General features: G+C 36.7%; 1 protein-coding gene across 8 annotated transcripts in view; it reads left to right on the top strand.

The window, feature by feature from the left end:
- Positions 1 to 12,957, top strand: part of LOC100644484 (zinc finger protein chinmo) — a 77,022-nt gene that overhangs the window by 49,694 nt on the left and 14,371 nt on the right. The gene's annotated exons all lie outside the window — the stretch shown is intronic.

Here is a 12,957-nt window from a genome sequence, read left to right as displayed (position 1 = left end):
GAAATTATTTCTCATCTTTCCGGCCAAAATCCTAATATTTCCATAAACTACCTCCTACTCCTGAAATATTCCGATTTCCCCTACAAATTTTACCAACAATTCAATAAAACCTACCAAATATATTCAGTCAAAAGTCGTTCATCAAACCACACAATATAAACCTGAAAACAATGAAACACAGGTAGTTCGTGTCTGTCATGGCCTCGATCTCATCGAGCGTTGGAAAAACCGTACGTTGCGCTTCCGCGCAATGTGCGTCAATTACATGCGTGCGGCATTGCGTGAACTTCGGCCGGTAGCCGCTAGATAGCGGCGGCTACTCGCGCGCTCCACGCTCGTATATTTTTGGGCCGCGTGGTAGGGGTAGACCTGGTGGAATTGGGCGACAGCCAGGCGTGGGTGCAAATTTACTGCAGCACTCGCGATTCCGCAATGTCGGTCGAATTCGACGTATTTCATGCGACCGGCCGCTAGGCTCGTAGACTGGGCGGGAGGGAGAGGGAGAGATACACGAGCAGCTCGAAAATTATCTGTAACAGAATGCCGCGTTATCGGTTCTCGTTCCACGAGGGATCCAAACCAACTCATTAATTACATAGTATGTAATTCGCGCCGAGTTCGATAATCAAAAGCCAACGCGATTTCTTTCTCGATTCCCGAACGATATATCAACGTTGTTATTATGATTTGTGCTCGTCGCCGGGTTTATCCTGCCTCTTTTTCTCATCGTAGGCTTCTTTCTATTTTTACTTTTATCGTTTGCCGTGTTTACAGTGTCACTAAGTTGCCGTTTTCTTCTTTTTCACTTTTACAGCGACCGATGATTAATTTTGGTGTCTGGATGGCTTTTCCTGTTGTACGCAGATGATTTCAGTTGCGGAATAAGTCAATTTTCCATTGTATATTTTTAGCAAACTTTAGTTTAAGGACGCAGTTAACTCAAATGGGTTTCATTCGTTTGTTCTGAAAGGGAATTATTCCGTAAGGAAATAGATTGAATTATGTGTAAGATCGTGCTATCGGTCTCCGAATTCATGCTCTCCAGGAAGCAGAGTGAACCTGTAATTTTGACTCGTTCCGCAAAAATTTTTGTGAGTATCTGATTCGTAAAATAACTAGGCATTACCAAGACGAACTTTTGCTAGGTCCTTGTTGGAATATAATTTGATTTGCTATCCCTGTTATTTATATTAATGGTTATTTGCATCAAGTCAGAGATTCAAGAACTATCCATGATTATATACGTTTCTTTCAAATTAACTATATATATAACAAGATGTATATAATTATTGCGTATACAAAAAATTTGCAAAATATATCTAATTTTCAAATACTATCTACAACTCAACTGAAACGACACATTCAAATTATTATCAATTTATTATTAATATTCTATAAACATGATTCACATTTTCTAACAGGTTACCATTCAATTTTTAACAAAAATTCATTACTTAAACGAGAGTCTTGAGAAATTTTTACAAATATCAATAAATATCAATCACAAAAATCATATTATCTATGAATTCTCAATCGACAACAAATTTTGACAAAGAATATTCCTACGACTTTAGAAAAATATGTATGTAGCTCCACTAACTAATAACTTAACCCATTAAGGATCGAACAAGAGAGTCTAGTTAGAACGTTATAAATACATCAATTTCTTACAATTTCGTGTAGAATCTACGTGGATGAAATAGTCACAAAAATGAAACGAATCTTTGCATTTTCCTTTCATAGCTAAGATGTTGGACGAGATAAAGGACAAAATCTCGGATAATGTACTAAATCAATTAAAAAGAGAATTGCAACTAAAATGTTACGTCATCGCGATGTTCGCACTTAATAGGTTAGGTACTCGACACTTCAGCTTCACAGATAAATTTGAACGAATAACTTTACCAACAAAATTCCAATACAATAAACAATTTCACCAATAAAGTACTAAAATGCCAATATTTTCTCGATTCTGGAAAACTGTGAAACTTGTCCTAGAATTTGGGTAGCGTCCAGTTTGAATGCACTCGCGAGAGTATAGAGGGGCGCGTAGCGGGGCGCCGAAATTCGTAGAGCCGAGCCTACCGCGGCACGCACCAATCAATAAACGAATGCGTGCGTGCACGGACAGAGGCGATCGCGTGTGTGTGCAGCCGCCCGGCTTGCTCTGTGTGAGTGCACGTGCCGCCAAAAGTTCGTGAACGCGCAAGGTTTGCGTGCTCCCCGGCCGTTTGTGTGCACAACTACGCGGCAAGGGCCGAGCGTACGCGGCGCGTGCACGTATATATGCGCCGCGATGTGTGCTCCGCGGGAGAGAGGCTAGCCTTTGACGAGTTCGTGCCTCGCACCGCAACTCATATTTTTTTCTTTCTTCCTCCTCTCTTTTTCGTTTTATTTGTCCCATTTGGACGGGGAATACTTTGGATTGCAGTAAAGAGGAGACTAATGAATTTTCGAAGTTCTGCCATAGTGCAAGGTTACTTCTGGATGTTGCTGTGGAGGGGATGTCGAACAAATTATCATTTGTTTTGTACGTAGTTTTGGTGCGTTATCGATAAGTTTAGGTTATTAGCGAGCGGAATTTTTGATATTTTTGCTTTTTAATTCAATACGATCTATAGAAGGTATTTTATAACACTTTGATATTGTAAGAAAATTTCAGATTTCAAATTTGTTATTTTGCAATTGGTGAAGGCACGTAAAAAATAATTTTTTATTTGTTTATTTTTATTATAGTGATTTAATTATAATCGTCTGTGTATAATATATGTATAGTAGACAGTTGCATCGTTAAGAGCTCGATAAATTCTTAAGAATTTTGTTAAAACGAAGCTTCGTTTTTTACTACGTTGCTTTATTATATAAATATTTATAATATCGAAGGCTATTTTTTGAGAAACGCTTCTATTTTTATACTTATGATAAGAGGTTAAACATAGCTGCATAATTTTTCCGAAATGGATTTTTAAATTTTTACACGAAATACGTAATCACGCTGGTGAATCCTAAGGAGTTAATTTTTCTTTCAAATAGATAACATAATTTAAACATGAATGGTTCATAAAACATTTTGGTGGAGCACAATCTTGTTTTCCACAGAAGTCACTTATCTATGTTATTACGTGATGAAATGATTGACATTGTGCTGACGCGTTTAAGAAATTATCGCTTAGTGAATTCGAATAATTTAGGGTTGATTTTAATCGTGAAGACACGTGCAGTATTACATGTTTTTAATCCATGTTGCTGTAAATAGTTGAGAACTTTAATATTATTGTTATTTTCGTAAAGATAAGATCATACTTACTTCTTATTAATCGATCTGAAAGTTTTTGCTCTTAAAGTATGATACTTTGGTATGGTACAGCATGGTACTTTTTTGGTATGGTAAAGTATGGTACTTTAAGATCAATTTCTTTTCACCTATTTTCATTTACAATATAGCAATAATCGAATATTATATTTTTTGTCAATATATGTTAATCTAATTAGTTAAAATTATTTCAAATATTTTCTATTCACCGTATAGAATATTTCATGTGTTTCTTCATTAAACTATAAAATTATTAGAAGAAGTCTTTATCGTTTTATATCGATTAAAATCAAGACGAAAACACATTGTGCGAGATCTATGACAATTTTATCAAACATACTTGAAATAATAATTCTCTATTATTCTATTGATATAGCTCCTAAAATTTAGCTATCGCGTTAATTCTTGTAATAATAAAGAAAGTCTTTTCGGTACTTATCCATTACACATCGGTACACACGACTCTTAAGACGTCACGATAACAATCTTTTCGTGTATATGCATTATCAAACGATACATATCTGGTTCATTGTACGATTCTTGCCTAAAATCCGCAAAGCTATTTTTCTCCGAACTAACGTTATCTTCGTGTTCGTTATATAATTCTTACTACTCGTTATACTTCTATGAAATGATCTGCAGAATCATTGAAAATCCTCGACAGTGTAAATTTCGAAATGAACGCTTTACAAGCTAATTATTTCTTGAGCAGACTATAATTTGTTTTTCTAATTTTCTTTGCCGATGCAGTAGAATTATTTTCACAAGATAGTTCGACGGAACGCTGTGATCTCGTGTTCCATATCGAAACTCTCGATCGCCGTAAATAATTCAAGTCGTAGTAACGGCGGGCAGGTCGTCTTTAAGCGTCGCCCATGAAACCGAGAGTGAAGAGTCAAAACACGAGGCGGGAACGCGAGAAATCATGTCACCACGGAAGTGGTCGGGCCAGGAGGGAGAACTCGATAGTTATATTCCGATTCAGCGAGGTCTCGAAAGTGGACCGTTGTGCGGGTTATGGTTTTCTCTTGGTCTCCGACCGGGCTACACAGGAGGGTTGGCATCCCTTGCAACGACTACGGCGGCACCGGGATCGACCAGGCTTCCTCTCTTTTCAAGGAGAAAGAGGAGGGTTGCTCGGCCGGGCTCCTTTGATTTCACCTTGCAACGCATGTTGCCTGACATTGATTTTCCTTTCCCTCTTACTCGTCATTCCACCACTTTCCTTTTCTGCTGCTCCTCGCTCAACGCAACTTCCACGGAATATTAATGTTGGTCTTGTGTTAACACGTACCTCATTGAATGAAAACGAAAAATTTTCGCAGAGCTTCTGGAATGAAAAAAAAAAAAATGATAAAACTTCGATTTAATTAAAAAGACAGTGATTAACGATGGATAATAACGATTTCTCTACAAATTTACTGTTAACGACTCAATGGTCGTAAGTTTAGAATCTGCATTTTAGATAGATACTCGTGTTTTTAAACGTGTTTTTTCTTTTTTTTTTTTTTAAAGTATATTTGTTCGTTGAATTCCGGTAAACACATTCGTTAACGAATATTCGCCAATTTTTACGAATATTCATGTACCAATATTCGTTAAATATGGCCTCTGTACATTCATTGCTCGACGTCGATATTCATTATTCATATTCTCTATACAAAAAATGAAATATCCATTTGCAAATGTTACGCGAGACACGGTTGGTAATTGTTTGAAGTGGTTAAAAAACTATCTCGGCTGCATTATGCAATATTTTTCATACAGTTTTTTAGACGTTCGTTTATTCATCGATCTCGATACAATATTCGTAAGTTGGCGTAAATAATGTTCGAATAATAGAAAAAGCTTTAATCGTACACCATCGATGACAGCCGACCGAAAATATATTAACTTCACTCTTACTATTTTCGTTTATAATAAATTTTTCCTTATCGTGATTGGAATGACTCTATTCCCTTTTTCGTCCCTTCGTATCCGTTCCTTTTGTATCGTTCCCTCCGTTTAGTTGCGACCGATCAGCCACAGGCTGCCGCCCAGTCGACGACGACCAATTTGGCGCCACCGAACGAAATGTGTCAAGGACTGACCGATCCTACCACGCTCCTACCATCCGTCGAACTTCTTCTCTCCCTCCGGTTCGATCACGAATTCTCGCGCAGAAGAACGTGTTTCCTCCGTTTTGAGCGTATTCCATCGAGCTATCTCTCTCTCTCTCTCTCTTTCTCTCTCGATCGAGAGACTCGCCAGAGATTTGTAGATTTCCCACGAGACCAAGCGGAGACTCTTTCTATCCGTGGCCGCACGTGTGCCCGCGGAAAGCGCCTCTTTATTTTGGCTTTCGGAAGAGTTATGTCATCGACGCACAAACGCGTGTATAAGACGGAGAGAGAAAAAGCTTCGGGACCTTGTTCTTAGATCGGTTCTACCTGGGTGGCTGTTTGTTTCGACGTTTACGATGATGCAGTATAGAATTTTGGAATTACCGTGTTTTTGCTGGTGATATCGCACTAGCAAACCTTTTCTTTTCTTCTTTTTTAATTGCAGTTTAATGTCTCATTAACTACAAGGTTATAGATATACTGACAATTTGTAGGTGATTATAGGACATTCAAAAGCGCAAAAATCCACAGAATGCACGCGATATTCGTTAATATAATTTGTTAGACGCAATTCAATGTTCCCTCATTTATTCTTGCGTGTTTTTTGCTTCTTTCTTGGGCTTCATTTATTTTTAATTGTGTTAATGTGTGAAGTTTATTAGCCTGGGATGTTTAGGATCTTATTTATTGCCTGAAATACTGCGCGAGGTAACGACGAAGCAGAATTTCGAATCCGACATTGAATTGAAGAGGACGAAAAGAATGTACTTAGAAAAGTATCTATTTGTAGAAAGAGGAATAAAATTATTATGGTTATTATTATTTGTCTGCTTTATATGTGCATACTGCTGTATACTCTTCATACAACTTTCTTTATGTTATTTTTTCTTGTATATATATATATATCAGGGAACAATATAATTAGCGATAACCATAAAATTAGTAATAAAACTGTTATGATCCTATAAGAAACGCAATAAAATATATTAAAGAATCGTCCGTATCTTCCACAAACTCTTTAAGAATAATTAAACTAATTAAGAATAATACTCATCGGTTTGTTAATTAATCTAACAAAGTTTAACATTATAAAATCTATTGCAATTACATTACTATCCGTCTCGTGCTGCCATTTAATGCTGTCTCGGATAATATTTATATCGGGAATTATATCACCGAAAATAAAACGAACGATAACGAGGCAACTAATCTGAATAAAAATTGTGAACATATTCAATGTATCTAAATTTAAGAATTGCGCCGGATTAATCCGTAATCTAATCTATTCATTTGCATCGTTCTACTCGACGGTTGCAAGCTATGCATCTCTTTTTAATTTCAGATTATTTATCTTCTGTTTTCAAATTTATTCTTAAAAAATAACTTTTTATTTGAAGAGTATACTGTTCTTTTAAAGATTTTACAGAAAGGAAGGATCGCGATACTTCTGTTTCAATAATTGTTCGACGATCTCGACATTATTGCGATTTAACAATTAACCCATACGTTGCATATGTTCTATCATCTTCTTTATTATTATGCGAGTTGTCGTTTTAAATTTATGCGTTTCCGTATTTCATTGAATATGTATATTAAAATAAATATTATTATTTAAAATGAAGATCTGTTTGACAAAAGATACGAGGAAGAGTTTTAACCACATGTTAATAGCAGCGATGGTATTAATTAGCTTATTCGTTAATGTTGTAGTCCTCTTATCACATCCCTGTGTTTTGATAATAACGATATGTGCAAATATTGTACTTCCCATAGCCGTTCTTACATCCATCGATTATTATTATTATTATTCATCAAAAAGCGAATAATCATAAAAAATAATATGTACCTCGATTCTGCTAATGCACCGCTAAAGAAAAACAACGTAGCAAGAAATTAACGACAGCTTCACACATATAATACGTATTTCCTTTAACTCTAATTATTTAAAAACTGATCCATCTGCGAATCAAAATGTTCTGGCAGATGAGTCCAGGATAAAAATTCCGGCGATAAGATTGCCGATATCCAGCAATGCGGTCGATCGATCGTAAGAAGCCATCGTGAGTTGTGGTAGGGCTGTATCTTTCTTTCTGTTATTCGTTTCTTCGTCCGCTTGATCCATTCAGCTGAAAAGGGAGGAAAAGGGTCAGGCCAGCGGCGATGGGTGGGCAAGACCTTGGAGGCTGCTGCGTCTTCGTAACCGAACCTTTCCATTTTCCCCTCTCCGAGAATTCGAGCGGACTGTTGCGGGATTTCCTCACCTTCTAGACCCTTCGAGCACGCGCGGCCAATCGAAGGTCAAATCAGGAACCTCGTATTTTCCGTCAACTCCGCGTCGATGCTCTCAGGGTCCCCGTGTTTTGAGAAATCGACAGAAATTCGAACTTCTATCGGTCGGTCTCGTGGCAGATGTGATCTTTCGGTGTGTTTGTATCTTACATCGAGTGACGTGGATCTGGAACGAGATTAGGGATTAAAAGATTTCGAGATCGAGTGTGGGGCACGATAAGATGATGTTAAGTCGTGTTTCGAAACGGTGTTCCATAGTTTTTGGAACGATGGAAAGTTTAATTCGAGGTCTTACCGCGATTAAATCGAATTTTTATTCAGATCGTTAAACTTTGCTGTAATATAACATAGGTTTATGATTTTTGCTTAATACAGATTAATGTAAATTAATTTTTAAAACGAGTTGCATTTGTTTGTTTTGTTTTAGAGGGAAAGGAAGATAGAAATTGTTCGATGGAAAATTGTCTAGTTTTATGAGTGTTATTTTTTAAGATACTGGTAAATTATATTTTCACCTAAGTTTATATTTGTTTCTTTTTTTTTTTTTTTTTTACACGGTTGTGCAATATTATGCATAGAAAATGTTCGAATTACCGAAAACAAGAATCACTGTTCTTGGGTTTGAAGAGCTCATAATTATTTAACTTAATGAGACCGACCTCGATTACGAAAAATATGATTATTTATTAGCGTGCATCGTATCTTTACATGCGGCTCGGTATCATCGCGTTACAGTATTATTATTCTGCAAGCACGTGTCAGGGTCACCTTCTGCGAAGTTTCCTACACGCACGTGTAGTCGAGCTTCACGCTCAAAATAATTTTTCCCGAAAATTACAGCATCGAGGAGAAAGGACGTTCTTCTGCATTCTTTGCATGTCTCTTCGTTCCACGTGCAATCGCTCTGTTATAGCCTTCGAATCTATTTCAACCTAACCATATTTTCATTTCGTTGAAAAATGATCTGTCGTGATATTTTGATTCTTTCTTAAAGACTTTCGATGTTTATCAGAAGTATTTCCACTTTATCGTCGTGTCTCTTATTTTTGCAACCAATTCTTCGTTGCCATCTTGGTATGATTTATGTCGAGTAGTTTCGCTAATTATACAATTTTCCAATTATAAATTATCCTAATACGTAAGATACTTCGCCTCTTAAGTAGAAATGGGATAAAGTCCAACGGATAGAATCAATTTTTTATAGTATTCTCACGTTTTAGCTATATGAAATTAAGTATGACAGAATATTAAAATTCGAATTCTTAAATCATTTTTAAGTAGATAGAAATTGATAATTGTAATCTAATCTGCTTGCGTTTTTGCCAGTTTCCTTATATTTTTCTTGTAATATTGAAATATTACTAAGAAACAAGAATGCAAAGAGTCGAAATGGAAGAAAAGAAAGCTTTTTGAAAATTGTAAACGGTGCTAATAAAGGTAATCATGCTGGAATCGAATGCATCGAAGACGCGTTGCCGTTGATCGAGATGGTACGAAGTAACGTTATGTAATATAAATATACTGCGCGTCGAGCGCATGCCAGTTCTTTTTTCGTTTGCAGCTACTCACGACTTTCTTGATGGCTGATTATCGCCACGCACTGGCGAGCGAATTATTTGTCTTCCAGACTGGCCAGAAATAACGCCTCTTGTCTTATACTACTTCGCGTCTTACGCATTGTCTGTAACTACTGCAATCGCTGCACGTGAATCGTTGCGTGGGAAAACTGTCGCGCTCTGTCTATGATCGTCTTCGAGTAACAAATCACAGCATTAACAAATCAAATATAAAATGAAATGTTCGAAATGGTATTCAAGTTATGAAATACTAAATTCGATAAGAGTTTAAATTGATAACTCCTAGTGTCACACTGTGGAGATGCAAAAATACCGATTGTGTATCGCGAAAAAAATGGATTACATGTTATGAGAAAATAGAGCTCAATTTCCTTTTACGTTTCATTTCTGTTCGATATTATTCATCACCTTAAACAGCATATATTTTCGATTAAAAATCGGAATCTACGCGCTAAAGCTATTTTCTACGATATTTACGATCTAGTGAAACGGTTAACACGAATAGCACAAGCTCTTATGTTTTCAACAATCCAGAACGAACAAAGAATAATATTGACTACTCAGAGAAACTCATTAACATAGAACAGTCTAACCACTAACATCGACGTAAAAACTTCCACCGATATCACAATCTCCACGACTGACTCAACAGAACCCAATCGATGGATATTCAACCGAACGACTCGACGATGATTTGAAAAAAACTTTTCGATCGCCTCACTTTCGCCTAACGATTCTATACATTTTTAATTTTATTACATAATAGAAAATGCAACCGTTTTACACAACCCATTACAATCTTGGCACGTAACAGAGTCGAAGGGAGGCGAACGAAACGAGACGAAACGACGTCTCGATCGAAAACTTTTTAAGTAACTCTTGGTCAAGCGTGAAATCCTTCGGGAAGGAAATACGAGAAAAAGACGAAGGAGACGATAAAACGCGGTTTCGAAATGCGCAGCTGTGGCACGAGAAATCTGTCAACTGCAAGCAACAGTACTTATTCTATCTGGATTCTCTGCAATTTAATCGGTCGGCTAAGCACGAAAACACGCCAGGAGGTCCTGTTTGCCGGCAGGTTAGACGCTGTAGGTTCCATCTCGATCAATTTTCGAGGGTGGAGGAACCGAACCAGAGGATGTCCTGTAATAATCGTCGATACACGCGAAATCCGCAAATTTCCAGGCAAGGCAGATGGCGTAGCCTTTCGCGGAAGCGATCGTTCTCGCTTCTTAAACACCGGCATCGCCGTTTTTCGTTTCTGCGTGTCTCAGGGGCGTATTTACCCCGCGGGCTCTTCCTCTATACATATACCTGCCTCTCATTTCACCTTTCTCTTTTTCTCCTCTTTTCCTTTGTCTTCCGTTTCCACGTCGTCTTCTGCCCTTTTAATTTTTTCTCGTCTCTATCGCTCTCTTCAGTCCTCTTCTGCCAAACATTTAGGTACTTTCGTCTTGTTTTCTATCCAGTTTAGATTCTTCTCTTTTATCTCTGTTCCCTGGTTGTCGAATTTTCATGTTGCAATTTTAATCGTTTGGTTTCAGATTAAAAGGCTTAATATTTTGAGAAGAAAGATTATGATAAGATATTTGAAAATATATCGTTGTTGCTGATATATGAAGCTACACGCGTAACATTTACCGTCACGATTAATGTCATAATTTCTCTCTAAAGAAATTATTACGAGGACAAAATCCAATAAGGTAAATTTTCTGATGTTTCTTTCATAACTTCCTCAAATTTAAATTTTATTTCCTTTTTTGTAGCTGTACATTCCAGCTCGATTTGAAAATGGTCTTCTTTTTAACATACGATATAGATTAATATTTTGTACCAAAATATATAAATCAATAGAAATATATTACCAAAAGTATTATAAATGACAAAAGATAAAACTGTAATTAAATTTAGACTAGTCACGACAAAGAATCGAATGTGACTCAGAAAACTCAGAAATGCTTAAGAAATCTTTTAATAGACAAACACGATTGTATCTAAAATAGCCGAAAAGATGGATTAAATTCTTCTTCTTCGTTCTTTCTGCAGCTATCTTTCAGGATCTTCTTTGCTACTCTTACGTTCTCTTCTCTGTCAGTCAAAGGACCGTTCACCCTTCTTTTTTAACACCATTGGCTTCTGTCCTCGGCCCGCACGCATTTTTCTAATCCCCACTCGTAGTCAATTCCATGCGGAGAACGTTTGGTTCGCCTTTGTCTTCGGGCAGCGATCCTTCGTGAATTTCATAGTCAGCTGCACGAAGATCGAGCCCCGCGGCCCCGTTTACTTTTTCTAGGATGGCCCATCTTTATTTTTAACCTGCTACCCGCCGAAAAGAAGAACGAGCCGCGCTACTAGACGCGTGCACGCGCGCGTGCACGCGCGCCACTCGCGATAAACGCGCTCGTGCACTTCGATCTTGGGTCCCGGGGACATTTTTCATGGTTCGCGATGCTTCTGGGAATGGAAAGTTTTTGCGAAATTTACATATTTATTTATTTCGAAATTTCGATGTAAAAAAAAAAGTAAGATTGTTTGGGAAAAGTTGAAATTGTTCGTGCAAGCATCATTTTACGTCACTAGGAATATTTCCTGTTTCGTTGGCATTTTATTTTTCGTGGAATTTACGTATGACATTTTTTTACTGTACAATTTATAGAATGCATATATGAATGACTTTTAGATTTGGTAAAACCGAAGGATTTGAGCGTATTGAGAAGCTCTGTTTCATGAATTATTTATATTATTTGATTTATATATTATTTATACATAAGAAATACTCGCTTTACAAATTCTTTGCTACAATGTGGAAAAATATTTTAGAATCTGTAAAGAGTGTAAATGCGTACGAAATTTTACGTTATATTGCACTTCGACAAAGAAACTTTCTTTCATTGGACAATATAAGTAAGAAATTGAAGTATAAGTAAACGCATTTTATTATGATTTTTCTTATGAAATCTGAAAAATACGAGGTTCGATACAAACCAGGTTTAATCTAATCTACTTTGCGTTATTAAACACACATTGAGTCATTATTATTTAATAGGACGATAATATAAGCGAAAAATAGCAGTTCAAGGGTAGGTAAGTAGACAATGCTACATTATACGAGGACTGTTGCGACTGTGATGAATGCAATGAATTCCATGAATGCTAATTAAAGATTGCTCGCTAAGAAGATACTCGTTAAAGATCTCCTTGCAATATTCATATAAAGAAATTTTCTATATCAAAGAAGTGCAATATTCTCTCCAAAAAATATGTCTTCTAAATGTGTTATGTATTCTAAGAAAAATACTTGCTTCCAAAAATCTTAGCCACCGTTCTACATGCGCGTCTACCAAATTAGATGGTCAGAATAAACCGGAAATTATTCAGATTCCATAAAAGTAGGCCCCGAGGAAGATTTAAAACCACAGTTCTTCCACTTAGATCGGCTACTATTCATTCTACAAAATTCTGTTCTGGGAATGCTCTGAATAATTGTAAATATATGGTTATTACTAACGATAATTCATTTGTTCACATGATTCCGTCGGAAGAGACATAATCGATAGGCTTTTATGAACAGAAAATTCTCAAGGAAACGGAATACCACGGGAATAAAAGCACGGAATATTCGTGTTCACGGTAGTTTCTAATATTTAACGACTGGTTTCACATAGCCTAGAGAAAA

The sequence above is a fragment of the Bombus terrestris genome, chromosome 6, assembly GCF_910591885.1.
Source record: "Bombus terrestris chromosome 6, iyBomTerr1.2, whole genome shotgun sequence".
Taxonomy (NCBI): Eukaryota; Metazoa; Arthropoda; class Insecta; order Hymenoptera; family Apidae; genus Bombus; species Bombus terrestris.
This window is presented reverse-complemented; position numbering and strand designations above follow the sequence as displayed.